The sequence below is a fragment of the Zea mays genome, chromosome 10, assembly GCF_902167145.1.
Source record: "Zea mays cultivar B73 chromosome 10, Zm-B73-REFERENCE-NAM-5.0, whole genome shotgun sequence".
In the NCBI taxonomy this organism is placed as follows: domain Eukaryota; kingdom Viridiplantae; phylum Streptophyta; class Magnoliopsida; order Poales; family Poaceae; genus Zea; species Zea mays.
The window spans coordinates 54,938,500-54,952,614 of record NC_050105.1 but is presented as its reverse complement, the minus strand read 5'-3'; the positions used below and the strand labels follow the sequence as shown (position 1 = coordinate 54,952,614).

The 14,115-nt window shown below is 41.4% G+C and overlaps 1 pseudogene; it reads right to left on the bottom strand.

Moving 5' to 3' along the window:
• Positions 1-432: 432 nt before the first annotated feature.
• On the bottom strand, positions 433-2,606 carry LOC103642447 (glucan endo-1,3-beta-D-glucosidase-like; annotated as a pseudogene).
• Between the last annotated feature and the right edge of the window lie 11,509 nt (positions 2,607-14,115).

Here is a 14,115-nt window from a genome sequence, read left to right as displayed (position 1 = left end):
GCGACCGACATCTTTTTAGCGACCGACCGTCCGTTGCTAATATTGTATATTTAGCGACCAACCGTGGGTTGTTGTACTATAGATTTAGCAACCAATCGTGAGTCGTTGTACTATATATTTAGCAACCAACAGAAAGTTGCCCCTAGTTATAGTCGTTAATAATGATAATATACCATTAATTAGCATTCAACAACTGTTATATATACAAAAGCATCGCAAATCACCAATTTTTATACACATAATCACATGAATACGAAACAGAGTATCCACGAGTTCGCTGCGAGATCTCCAAATGTCAGCTACAGCACGGGTACACAACAATGTGCACTTAGTAAATTGGCAGTGTACACTAGAAAACCAACACTCTGCATACGGATGTAGTGGAGCCACCAGGCACGATGGATCTCTCTCCTTGTCTCGTCTCTCCACTCCTCAGTAGTACGTGCAGGAGCCATAGCCTGCGAAACGAGAGGGAAGCGGCATTCGATGAGAAGACAGATGGAGAGACGAAGGATCTAAGAGCTTATTAGAGAGAATGAATGGGGTACTTGGGTCGGACTGCACGATGAGCGCGGAGTTGTTGAAGTAGCAGTTCTAGGGGTGCCTGCCGCTGTAGGCGTAGTAGAGGTTCATGGCGACGGCGACGCGGGACACGGGGCTATCCGGGTAGTAGCACGGCTCGCCCTTCTGGATCACGGCGCAGCTCACCTAGGAGCACGTGTAGTCCAGGTTCTGCGCCAGGATCTCGTTCGACGCCGACGGCTTGGTGATGCACCACGTCTTCTGCAGCTCGTCGTTGGTGGTGTGCTGCCGCCTGTCTGTCTGTCTGGCTCCTCAAAGGCATAACACTATGCCTGCCTATCCTCGATCGCCTTGCGTGTGTGTCCTTGTCCGTTCCGGCGTCGTTTTCCGGCCAGCGCCCGTGTGCGCCATCGTTGTCCTGTCCCCGCGGTAAAACCGAACGCGCAAGCACACTTCCAGTCCCGACAGCACCAATAAACTCAACCTCACCGGCGGGGCAGGGCGGGGTGAAGCAAAGCAGCAGACGAGAGTTTGGAAAGCGGGAGGTGAGGAGGCACAACGTACCGGGACGAGGAGGCCTAGCAGGGGAGATGCGATGCGAGGAGCTGGTGCCAGAGCGGGCTACTGGTCACCGCCGGTGTAGGCGCGTCGGGGGAGGGCGGCTCGGCCAGGGCTCGGCCGCTGCTGCTCGGTCGGGACAGATAGGAGCGTGACGAGGGAAGGGAGGAGAGAGGTGAGGGGAGAGAGAAGAGGGAAGGGAGAGATAGAGGTGGCTGCGGCTGGGAGAGAAGCCAGGGAGCGCGCGGCTGCTAGGGTTAGGTAGATGGGCCCCTAGTGGGCCTTAGGGTTAGGGAGGGTTTTCTTTTTTTATTTATTTCTAAATGCATTTTTTAATTACTCAAAAATTCATAAAAATTTACCAAATAAATAATAAACATTTGAATAAATTATTACGAATGCAAATAAATAATAAACATTTGAATAAAAATTTATTACCCTATTTATCATAATAACTAATATCATATAAGCACAAAGAACACAGTTGCATACTATAGTCATGCCCATACATAAACAAACCACGAAATAAACATACAAGCAATATTAAAAAGAAATAAATCACCACGCAATTTAGCGATCAATGTTTACTTGTTTTAATTAATTTTTAGTCACTAACATCTACAGGTATTTTCAGGCTATAAGATTTGATAGTGATCCTTGCTCTATAGCGACCCACCGCTAGTCCCCGACGACATTTATAGCGACCAACCATAAGTTGTTAAATTTCTAGACTTTTAGCAACCAACAGTTGGTACCTAATAAGGGTCGCTAAAGATCAACCGTCGTGTAGTGTAAGTTATGAATTTCTAAAGATTCTATGTGTTTTGTACAAGATTAAATAGAATATAAATTTTAATGTGACTTTCATGTCAAAACAGTGGAACTAAATGATAAACAATAATATTACAAAATTATAGCAATTGGAATGGATTAATTTGGACATCATACGAATTTTCTATGAATTAAACCAATTTCCATAATAAATTTTGTATTAAAAATCATTTCTTAAAAGAATTCCTCTGTTTTCCTAGAGTCTAGCACTGCGCACCAAAATCTGAGAAGGCCAGGGGTCACGGTATAAATTTTTTTAAGGCTCAGAGCTAAACTACGGTGGACTGCGGGTTTATTCCGTTAAAACCCGAGGGCTCATATGCTAAAAGTTCTGGGTGAAGGGGTATCTATTGATGTGGGCCGTCAGATCTGAGATCAAGGGTTTGGATTAGATCCACGGTTTAAATGAAACGGTATGTAACAGGATCCGTCTGATCCACGATTAACGGCTGCAATCTGCGATATCCAGAGATCGGCCCAGATCTGGTCGATAGCAGATCAACGGTTCAGATATAAAGTACCGACTATCAACCTAGATCCATCCGATCCGAGATGGACGGTAACTACACCATTTGCCTAACCGACACGCCAGGATCTAATCCTGGCCATCCCTTGCTAGATAAAGGGCCACCGAAGCTCGACCACCCTTTCCCCCCATCCATCGCGGTGGTCAGAGCCCGGCACGGCGGCGCCATGGCCAATCCCCACTGGAACTCGATCCTAAGCGCAGTGCTCGACTCCCTAATGATGCAAAACCAAATTGAATATGGTACGAAGCTGTTATGAAGGTCCATACCGTGAATTATGCACTAAAGCGACCTGGCCACGATGCACGGCGGAAATTTCCGACTACCCGACGACAGCGAGCAATTGGCCCACAGTGTGAGAGTCAATCGCGCCCTCGAGTACGAGCACCACCGGCGGCTTCACAGCGACGACCCACACTACACTCCGAAGGTGGTACAGCCGCTGGCGACGAAGTTCTCCGCGGCGGCGCTCTCCTATCCCCTAGTTCCACGCTCGGCGCACACTACTATGGCTGAGGTTGCATGAGGGTAGCTGGGAGGGGCGCAGGTGCCTCAGGGCTGGCATTTAACTCGGTTAGGAACTTCTCCAACGCCCCGCGCCAAAATCCTCGCGACGTGCCCGACATACGCGGCTGAAACCGGTGGAGAGGATAGACCCGATAGAGAGGGCCCACGGTCAGCGACCCAGTGTCTGTGAGCGCGCGACGTAGATGAAGAAAAGGCATCCGACGATTTGGTCCCACGGTCAGCGACCCAGCGCATCGGACCCACGTGGTAGTGGCAAGACGAAGCGCGCGCGGTGTTGGGCTGACACAGTGGTGCTATAGTGGGCCGGCTGAGGGAAAACAGCCCAAGCACACAATAACTCTTTTTCTTTTCTTATTTTATTTTTCCTATTCCTTCTTCTTCCTTCCCAAATTTAAATTCCAGTTCCAAATTCAAATTCAAAATTCTGGTAAATTTTTACTCAGACCAAATCTTTAATTTTATCATACCAAATTGTGATGAAGTTATTTAGTTATAAATTTATTTCGTGTGGTGTAATCTTTCTTTCTTCCCTCCTTTCCTATTTTTATTCTCTTGGTTTTCAAACCTAAATTTACATTTTATTATGAGTCTCACTAGGGATCAAAATATACCAAATTCAATTGTTAGAGTAAATAAATATATTCTTATTTATATATTTTGTTTTACCCCATTTGTTTAGTATTTTCTTCTCTTTTCACAAATTCTAGAATTGTACCTTTGGGTTAAATCCCAATTTTTATTCTCTTTTGATTTATGAATTTAAAATGCAAATCCAAGATAAATTTTAGGAAATCAAATTTTTAATACATACTCAAAATCAATCATGAAGCAATAGGTATATATTTATTTTAATTGATTAAATGTTTGAATCATGAGACTTACTCATATTGTTCCTTTCTTTTTAGAAAAATGGTATTTTGATTGTGGGACAAGAATTAAAAGTTACTTCAAACTTGATTATTCATGTAAATAAATGCTTATGGTGCATCATTTGATGATGTGCATAATGATTTAGTTGAATAGAAAGCTTTTCTATTACTCTTCAAAAACAATTCTTGGTTTCCAAAATTCAGTTCTCAATTTTCAATACTCAACTATAATTTGAGATATCTGAATTTACTATTTTATCTCTTCATATATTTATTTTATTATTAATAATATTTTTTATACAGATTTGGGACTTACATGTTCATGAGCCACAAGCCACCGACGTTCGCCAGCTCTCCAGATCTTTTGCACGCTGATGATTGGCTAAAGTCTGTGGAGAAGATGTTGATTATTGCACAGCTGTAACACCCCAGGTGTTACTATACATTTAGCAGAGAGTATGGATTTAAGCATGGGATAATAACAGTCTCTGTCTTAATCTGATTCGTCTGTCGTGAGTTCGACATCATTTTTATCTTTATCTATCCGGGCTTTTACTAAATTTTCGTGATGTTCGGAACATAATTGTTCCAAAAATTGGCGAGTCTGATGATTATTTAAAATTCATCGCTCGCGCAAAGACGAAATTGAAAATTTAGTTCAGCCCTCTGAGTTCATCCCAAACAAATTAAATAGAACTCGACGACTAAAGTTTTCGATGCAAAATAATCTGTACCGCCCGTTGTCCAAGAGAAATCATGCGCAAGGTCGATAATCAAGTATTTGGATTGTTAGCAGATGAGATTTATCTGGTTTCAATTAAATCAAACACAGAGATTATGGATTTAAACAAGAATTATCAATGAGAATATTGGCCTCTCTATCCTAATCATCTTCACCTATCCCAGTTTTCAACATCGCATTTGTCTCCGTTTTTTTGAACCGTCCAAAATATATTGCGCAGTTCAGGGTTAAACCACTATCTGCAAGGTCGAGCCTAGTGCTAGTTTAAAATTAATCAATTGAGGCTAATTGGAAAGATCATCTAAGTATTTCGCTCTTGTTCGAGCGGTCTCTACGAATTCGGTAGACACTAATAAGGGCAGGTTGTTTAAATAAACCGAACCCGAACTAACCGAAACCGTAATAATTGTTAGCCGAATCGGTTTCCTATTTCAAAATCAAGAAAATAATATGTGTAACCCAAATATCATTTTAATTCGATCTAGTTACATCCTACCTAAACAAATCCAAGTAATCGGATATTAATAACTGGTAGAAATTTATGTGTTCCAGGAATATTTTCCAAGTTAAATAGATATCGTCGTCAGTATTATTTCTGTCTTGCTCATTTAGACCTCTCTCTCAAATTATAACACCAGAATGTAGATTTATATTTTCGTTATAATTATATTCTTGTTTTGAATAGCATCGTGTGGAAAAAAACAGAGATAGTTTTTCTGTGTGTTTGCGTTTAGCCAAAATATCTTAAGAGAAAATTCATTTTCCAATTATTAGGGCATGTACAGTGGAGAGACACCAAAACGGTTCTCCAAGCACAGGAGACAACTAAGAGACTCTATTGTATAATAGAGTGTCTCTAAACGTAGTCTATTAATAAATACAGAATTAAATGTATTTGTATAGCATCAGATCGATAGAACAGACGACAAATTCGTACAGTAGGAAGTGAGACGTCTGTTGTTACTTGGTTTACGAGCCAGAGGCGTCTCTTCACGGAGAGACGGCTCTAAGATTTTTTTACAAATAATCCCCTAAAACACTTTAAGAGCCCTCACATTAAACACCACTATACATGCCCTTATCTCCCCACCGCTCTTGCTTTCAGCATTTATCTTCACTGCCTTATCCTCCTAGGATTTTTTTAGCCTCCACCGCTCACGCCATTTCTTGATTCCTGCTCTCAATCTTCAGCCGTCCGTCGTTAGCCTGGCTCACTGGCCGCTGCTACCCTTCTCTGTTGCTCGTCCGGCCCCTGCTCGGATCTGTTGCGAGCTCTTCTCTGGTGCTCGCGCAGCCGCGACCTTGCCGAGCTCCGTCCCTGCTCCTCCGGCCACCGGATCACCATCGCAGCGCGCGTGGTTTTGAAGTTCTGCGCATTCGTCGTGCCGCGCTGTGTGCCAGTGTTCTCTTCCGGCAGATCTCGCCGTCGACCATATTCAAGTGATTGCTTGGCTCCTCGCCTCCCTTGCATCTCCCTCGCTAGACCGCTCGCTCTACTCCAGCTCGCGTCCATGGAGTCATCGCCTCCTGTCGCGAGCTCGATCCCCGCTCGCCGTCGCTTGTCTTCAGCTTGTTCATCTCCATGCTCGGCCCTGACTCTACCAACGCCTTGCAGCAGCTTGCCCCTCACCGAGCTCGTGGTCGTGCTGCTATGCCTCGCTCCCCTCTGTGTTCGATGAAAAACATTAGGAATCGATGACCTCGCCTCGTCCTCGCAATTGTGGTTGGCTTGTGTCGTCGTCTGCCCCACCGTGGTGCTCGCCAAAACACTTGAACCCGAGTTTCGTCGCCGTCCATGCGAATATCATGCTGGTTCGATCTTGGTAAGCAGAGTAGTTATTCATGTTATTTAAATTGATGAATGGATTGGTTGTATATGTTAATCGTGATGGGTGATGAATTTTAGGCTTGGGTACTATTTACGAGAAAAATATTGTTAGACATATATATGATGCTCGGGCGAGTCATTGACATGTAAAATAGGCTTAATGATTTATTCGACTAGTCGGTAAGTTCTATATGTATTGTTGTGTCAATTTAGTATAATTAAGAAAATTGATACCTTGCTAGTAGTCGTTATATTCTATAATTGGTGGTTGATCAAGTGTTGTGATCGAATGTTACTAGCTACCCAAAGTATTTAGAAGAGAGTAGCATCGCCATATCGATCTTTAGTGAAATCTAAGAATTTCGTAGTAGTCAGTGTATATAGTACTCTAGCTATTTAAGTTGTTGAGAAATTAGCTTTATCGAACGCTATGTTAATTGAAAATGTTGTATTTGTAAGAATAAATATTGTGATGTTCGATTTAGTTAAGTCGGTAATTCAGGTTAATTAAGACACACGGTTTAAAGAGTTAATTAGATTGTTCCTATAACTATTTTGAGGTCGTTGGTATTTAATAATAGCGAGTCTAGGTTTTATTAGACTTCTGAAATATATTTTACTAAGTGTGATAATGTGGGTTAAATAATTTATTCTTGCTAGATTTCGGAATTAGATCCGATTAAAAAGCAGGAACGTGAGTGTTGCACTTAGTGTGTATGATTTGCTGTTTCGTGATGTTTGCTTTAGATTCGGTTAATCTAGAGAAGTGTGATTATTGCGCTTGGTCATATGGTGATAGCTAGCGTTTGCTTATGAAATGTCGTGATGCCTTCCCATTAAGTGTTTAATTTTTTACTGTGTAAAATTGTAATATTATCTTGCGATATTTGTTTTGATATTCATACATGTGCATCATGCATCCCATGAGGTACGTTAATTGATCACGTGATGTGGAAGACGAGCCGAGTCGACCCCAAGATGTCGTAAAGCACGACCTGCTCCGAAAGGTGATGCTGATGGACGAACCTGAAGATGGATAATCTGAACAATTGCCAAAACAAAGGCTGGTCGTCAAGTGGTCGCCACCTAACAAACACTAACCTAGTGTTATTCCAGGCAAGCCCCGGTGCAAGCAACCCCTTCCTTGTGTTTTTACATGATTTTTACACACTTTAAGTCTAGCGAAATGTGCATTAGGTTTATAGGAGTTTCTTGGAAACCCTTTGATGCATTGGCTACCTTGAAATCCATTCCTTTTATATATACTTCTGGTGAAGTATCAAATATGATTTACAAAATTGCTTAGCTCTGCTTAGATCTTGCGGATAGAGGTTGTCCTTTGCAATAATGCCTAGCTCAGGGGTTATCCTGAGGAAGGATGACTCTACCTACAAGACTATTTTCATGGTGGGATCTTACTGCAAGATTCCCTTGAAATTCTATTCATCCTTAGGTACACAAATAAGTCCTAAGGATGGAAGTACTTAAATCGAGACTTGGGCTAGGAACAGGTGATGTTCTGTCCAGGTTGATTAAGGATTATTTCGATGTAGGCCTGTTGTGGTGGAGACTTTGCAACTATCCACATACCCTGGTATGGGACAGGGTAAGCTTTAACCTGGCTATTCCATACGTGAAAAGACAAGCACGCATTGGGCGTGGGAGATGTTGGGAGTAGTGCGTACCCTCCTGCGGGCTAGAGGCTGGACGGAGGAGTACTGTGCTCCTGGGTAGCACGGACCAGTTCACGTTGTGGAGGATCTGTGGGAACGATTGACATATGCAAGGGTTGAGTGCTACATATGTCGTGTGGTTAGGGATCCCCAGTTGGGTATAATCGGTTCGAATCGTCGTTGCTCCTCGGTCATGGAGACTCTACCCTCCGACCACTCATCGTAAGTCATGGATGGAATCACAATGAGTAAAAATATGGTTGTATTGATTAATGGGATGATGAATTTAGACTAGATGCAAACAAGGTTAATTAATACCTAATCTGGCATTAAAATGTTGAAAGTAAGGACTCACTTTTAGAAAGCTTTTCTGCAAAATGTCTAAGTTGATTCTTGCTAAAAGCCTCTCCTTGATTCCTAAATCCAGCATATCCTTGAGAGTCTTTTTCTTTAGTCGGGTAAGACTTGCGAAAGTACACTTCGTACTCAGGGTTTTCGAACCCATGTTGTTGCAGGTACTAGTTTTGTGCTGCTGTTGATGGTGCTAAGTGCCGGTGGGCTCGACCTTCTTATAGGTTAAAGTAGCTCTTCACTTCTTATTGAGGATTGTCAATGAGCTAGCTTATATTTCAAACTTATAAATAATCTATAAAATTTCAGAGTTTATTTCTTTGATTCACTTTTGAAATCACTCTGATAAATATAATGTAAATTTGTTGAAACTTGTAACTTTTTGTAATAAAGAAATTCCGCTGCAAAATGTTGGTGTATGATTTGTGTTTACATAATCTTGTGATCCTGGTTGTAAGTGGTTTATCCGGGGTCCTTGGGACACTCAGACGGATCCTGTTAATTTATCCGATGCACATGCATAGCCGTCTGAGGTCTGTGAGACGAGGACAGGTGCATGTGGATCCAATAACTTGGGAGGTTCTGCCACAGCCAGTATCGAAGCAAGATTAAGTATAATACGATCACATACGTATTTTAAAAACAAAGTTTTGATTTTGGAAAACCTATTTTTAACTAAACACATTGTTTGGTTTTGAAAAACTACAGTTTTGAAAACTACAATGCTAGCGACATCCTCTGTTAATCCCTAAATTAAGGACTATTAGGTGGCTTAGTTCAAAACACTAACCTACAACCGGGGGGATAATTGCATACATATGTAATTTTATTTTTGGGGCCATTCAATTGTGAATGGATCGAAGCTCAGGTAAGATAAGATGTGAGAGCATGACCGAACAAACGTCGGTCTAGGGGAGAGTATAAAAAACGCTTGATTATATACATGTTGCACATATGTATATATGAAAGCTGCGATGTGGAGTATTTACTTTTCTGGGATTCAGTACCCCATGGATGTGTATGGTTATACAGACATAGGAATACTGAGAAGTGTAATATACTTGTAACGACGCACCTACACTCAGGTAAGAAGGTGAGTTACCATAATGGGCTGCCCTGTGGTTAAAGTGTGGCAGCGACGCCTATGCGTGGCTCGGCGCTTAATGAAGAGCTGGCCTCCATATAGCAATATATGGAGTATAAACTGTGATAAACTGTCATGTGTGAATTGCATCATGGGAAACTGGGCTGTGATGGAATTTTTTTTGCAGGTACACTAACCTCGAAAACGTATGTGTAGCCGACGAATAGCAAAATACCGAGAGAGTCGTAAGTATGCCACCGATATAGAACGCTATTGCCACAATAGATTGGCAAAAACTTGTGAGGACGAATAAGATGAGCATGCATCCTGATTGTTGCATCATGTTTGTCACCTATACATCCAAAATGCTTCTCTCATCTTTATTCCAATAACTAGTGATTGTAAATAATGTGATGTCTTAACGATACGTGTTTAGATGGCTTCCAGTTTTTCTTAATTTGACCATTAGTGCAAAGGGTGTTTGCCCTTGTACTTGATGTGCCGATAGAAGGTTGGTGACTTGTTTGCTTAAACCCAAAACTAGGCCATGTTCTTATTTAGTGAACCATGACCCAAAGTTGATTTTTCTGTTATCCCTCCATGCCCAAACTTATACAAATAACTGTTTAGATAATTTCTTTGTTGGACATAAAAGTGTACCCGGACTTAAACCAAGAATCTCAAGTCATGTCTCCTTCCAGAACCATTCCCTTGTTCGATTGGTGCAAGTTGATATTTCTATTCTATTTTACCTCTCCTGGAGGATTGCATTGTCGCTTTATCAACCTAACTTAGGAAAGGCATGTCCGATCATTTCTTGAGTTTGATGCCTTTGGTTTCCTTATATCTATCAAAGGCATATCAACTTAATCTTACGATTGTTTGCCCTCTGTATCTAATAGCTACTAATCCTTGACCTTGTGATCTCGGCGATGGGCATAGAAATATGCTTGGGGCTGAAATAACAGTAATGCTCGGGCGAGTCATTGACATGTAAAATAGGCTTAGTGATTTATTCGACTAGTCGGTAAGTTCTATCTGTATTGTTGTGTCAATTTAGTATACTTAAGAAAATTGATACCTTGCTAGTAGTCGTTATATTCTATGATTGGTAGTCAATCAAGTGTCGTGATCGAATGTTACTAGCTACCCAAAGTATTTAGAAGCGAGTAGCATCGCCATGTCGATCTTTAGTGAAATCTAAGAATTTCGTAGAAGTCAGTGTACATAGTACTCTAGCTATTTAAGTTGTTGAGAAATTAGCTTTATTGAATGCTCTGTTAATTGAAAATGTTGTATCTGTTAGAATAAATATTGTGATGTTCGATTTAGTCAAGTCAGAAATTCACGTTAATTAAGACGCACGGTTTAAAGAGTTAATTAGATTGTTCCTATAACTATTTTGAGGTCGTTGGTATTTAATAATAGCGAGTCCAGGTTTTATTAGACTTCTGAAATATATTTTACTAAGGGTGATAGTGTGGGTTAAATAATTTATTCTTGCTAGATTTTGGAATTAGATCCGATTAAAAAGCAGGAACGTGAGTGTTGCACTTAGTGTGTATGGTTTGCTGTTTCGTGATGTTTGCGTTAGATTCGGTTAATCTAGAGAAGTGTGATTATTGCGCTTGGTCATATGGTGATAGCTAGTGTTTGCTTATGAAATGTCGTGATGCCTTCCCATTAAGTGTTTAATTCTTTACCGTGTAAAATTGTAATATTATCTTGCGATATTTGTCTTGATATTCATACATGTGCATCATGCATTCCATGAGGTACGTTAATTGATCACGTGATGCGGAAGACGAGCCGAGTCGACCCCAAGATGTCGTAAAGCATGACCTGCTCCGAAAGGTGATGCTGATGGACGAACCTGAAGATGGATAATCTGAACAAGTGCCAAAACAAAGGTTGGTCGCCAAGTGGTTGCCACCTAACAAACAATAACCTAGTGTTATTCCAGGCTAGCCCCGGTGCATGCAACCCCTTCCTTATGTTTTTAAATGATTTTTACACACTTTAAGTCTAGCGAAATGTGCATTAGGTTTATAGGAGTTGCTTGGAAACCCTTTGATGCATTGGCTACCTTGAAATCCATTCCATTTATAGATACTTGTGGTGAAGTATCAAATATGATTTACAAAATTGCTTAGCCCTGCTTAGATCTTGTGGATAGAGGTTGTCCTTTGCAATAATGCCTAGCTCAGGGTTTATCCTGAGAAAGGATGACTCTACCTACAAGACTATTTTCATAATGGGATCTTACTTCAAGATTCCCTTGAAATTCTATTCATCCTTAGGTACACAAATAAGTCCTAAGGATGAAAGTACTTAAATCGAGACTTGGGCTAGGAATAGATGATGTTCCGTCCAGGTTGATTAAGGATTATTTCGATGTAGGCCTGTTGTGGTGGAGACTTTGTAACTATCCACATACCCTAGTATGGGACATGGTAAGTGTCACACCCTTTGTTGGGGACTTGTTCTCAAATGCTATGAATTAAGAACAAGGCAACATAAAATGTTAAATATCAATACCCTTCTTCTGCCGAAGCATTATCTCCACAAGGATTTAATGAACTTCGGACGAAGGTCACGAACATAATATTACGAAGGTTCCACCTTCGTAATTAAACTTATAAAGATGATACAAAGTAATGTAAAACGTGAAACATTAAAGATAAATATATTGGAAATAAATAACATCATTCATATATCTTATTATATGAATCTAAGATGTTTGAATATAACGTTTAGGTACATTTATACCTTTGCCTTGACAAACAATAATTCCCGAGTGATATGTTTGCAATTACAGGAACGCGTGAATAGTAAAGGAATACCATTCACTATTTATAGGCACATGACACAACCTATGAGGAATTACAATCATACCCCTCATAAAAGTTTACAACAATGACTCAGACGTTTATGGGCTAAAAGGTCATTCTATATTTAAGTCGGTTCGACCCTTCATCTTCGGATATGCTGTAATACCGAAGCTTCATGAATGGTGCCTTCGGCGTCACGTACGAGCAGCTTCAGCAAAAGCTGTTTCTTTCTGCAGGACCTTCGGCGATGAAGCATGGTCCCAACAGTAGCCCCTTCGCGGTGCTAGATCGTTTTTTGTAACGAGCTTGATCCGTGAAAAAAGTCTCTTAGGCTTCAGGAAGCCGAAGGTCCGAAAAACACCTTCCCTGAGCTCGTTGTCGAGAAACGATACAGTTTTCGAGCGCGTAGCAGTCCCACCATGCAGGTTCACTATTTTGGTTTTTGCGGCCCACCATGCAGCGGGTGCGAGCAACTGTTTGCCTGGTGTAAAAATCCTGACGATTCACCTTCTTACCTGCAGCACTATATAAACAGACAGGTAGGTGTGAAGTTACCACAACATTCATTGCTATTGCACTGTTCTGCTGCCAAAAATTTAACCATAGCCGAAGCTTGACTTTCGCATTCAAACGAAGCTCCAGTTTGGTGTCTGCTTCGTCAGAAGAAGAGCTTCGGAAGAAAGGTTATTAATTTCCAAGAAATTTTCAAGAAATTCAAAATCAAATGGCCAGAGTGCGCTCTACTGCTAGAGTTGAGCGCGAAGGAGACGAAGCCGAAGCTATGGAAACCGTTCCTATCTCGGAAGCAATGAAGCGATCTGGGTTGATGACATCGGAAGACATCTCTGCTACTGAAGCAGAACAAGCAGATATTGAAGAGACTGATTCTGAAGGTGATCACAGTATCGCAGTACCGAGCAAGCCCAGCCACCTGGACTTCGAAAAGTCAACCATCTCCAAGGCTGATTTTTCTAAGATGGTGAAGTCGGGCTACTTTAGCGAAGAAGAGAAAAAGCTGATTCGCTTCGGTGGAGAAGAAACTACCCCGAAGCCACAGAAAGATGAAATAATGATTTTCAAGAGTTTCCTCAAAGCTGGTTTGAGATTTCCTTTGAATAGGATGATTGCTGATGTGCTAAAGAAATTTGGGATCTACCTTCATCAACTAACTCCTAACGCTATTGTTAGGCTTAGTATTTATATTTGGGCTCTCTGAAGCCAGGGGGTGGAACCGTTTGCCGAAGGTTTCTGCCGAGTGCACGAGCTACATTACCAAACCAAGGCCAGAAAGGATGGGTTACATGAAAATTTTAGTTGTTATAATTTTGCCTATCGGGAAAGTACAAAATTTCATGTGATCAGCTACCGAAGCAAGTGGCCGGCAGGCTGGAAATCGGAATGGTTCTACGTCAAAGTTGACGATGACAAGGAGAAGCTGGTACAGAGTCCGCTTGAACTGATCTTCGGAGAGACCAGACCCCAATGCAGTATGACACCAGAAGGTCCAACCCAAACGGCGTTGGCCGAATTCAGGATTATTACAGAGCACATTGGCACTAGAGATCTAGTGCAGGAATTTCTGGCATTCAAAATATTTCCAACTATGAAGGAATGGGCTATGCCGAAGCTCGAAAGAGAGAAGAAGGAGGGGGAGCTTGTCCGCCTGCCTTACCACTATAAGTTCAAGAAATATTTTAAAGCACCCTGCCAAGAATGGCTCGAAACAATCAAAGTAATGAGTACTGAAATTCTTGGGAATTATTCTAAAAAA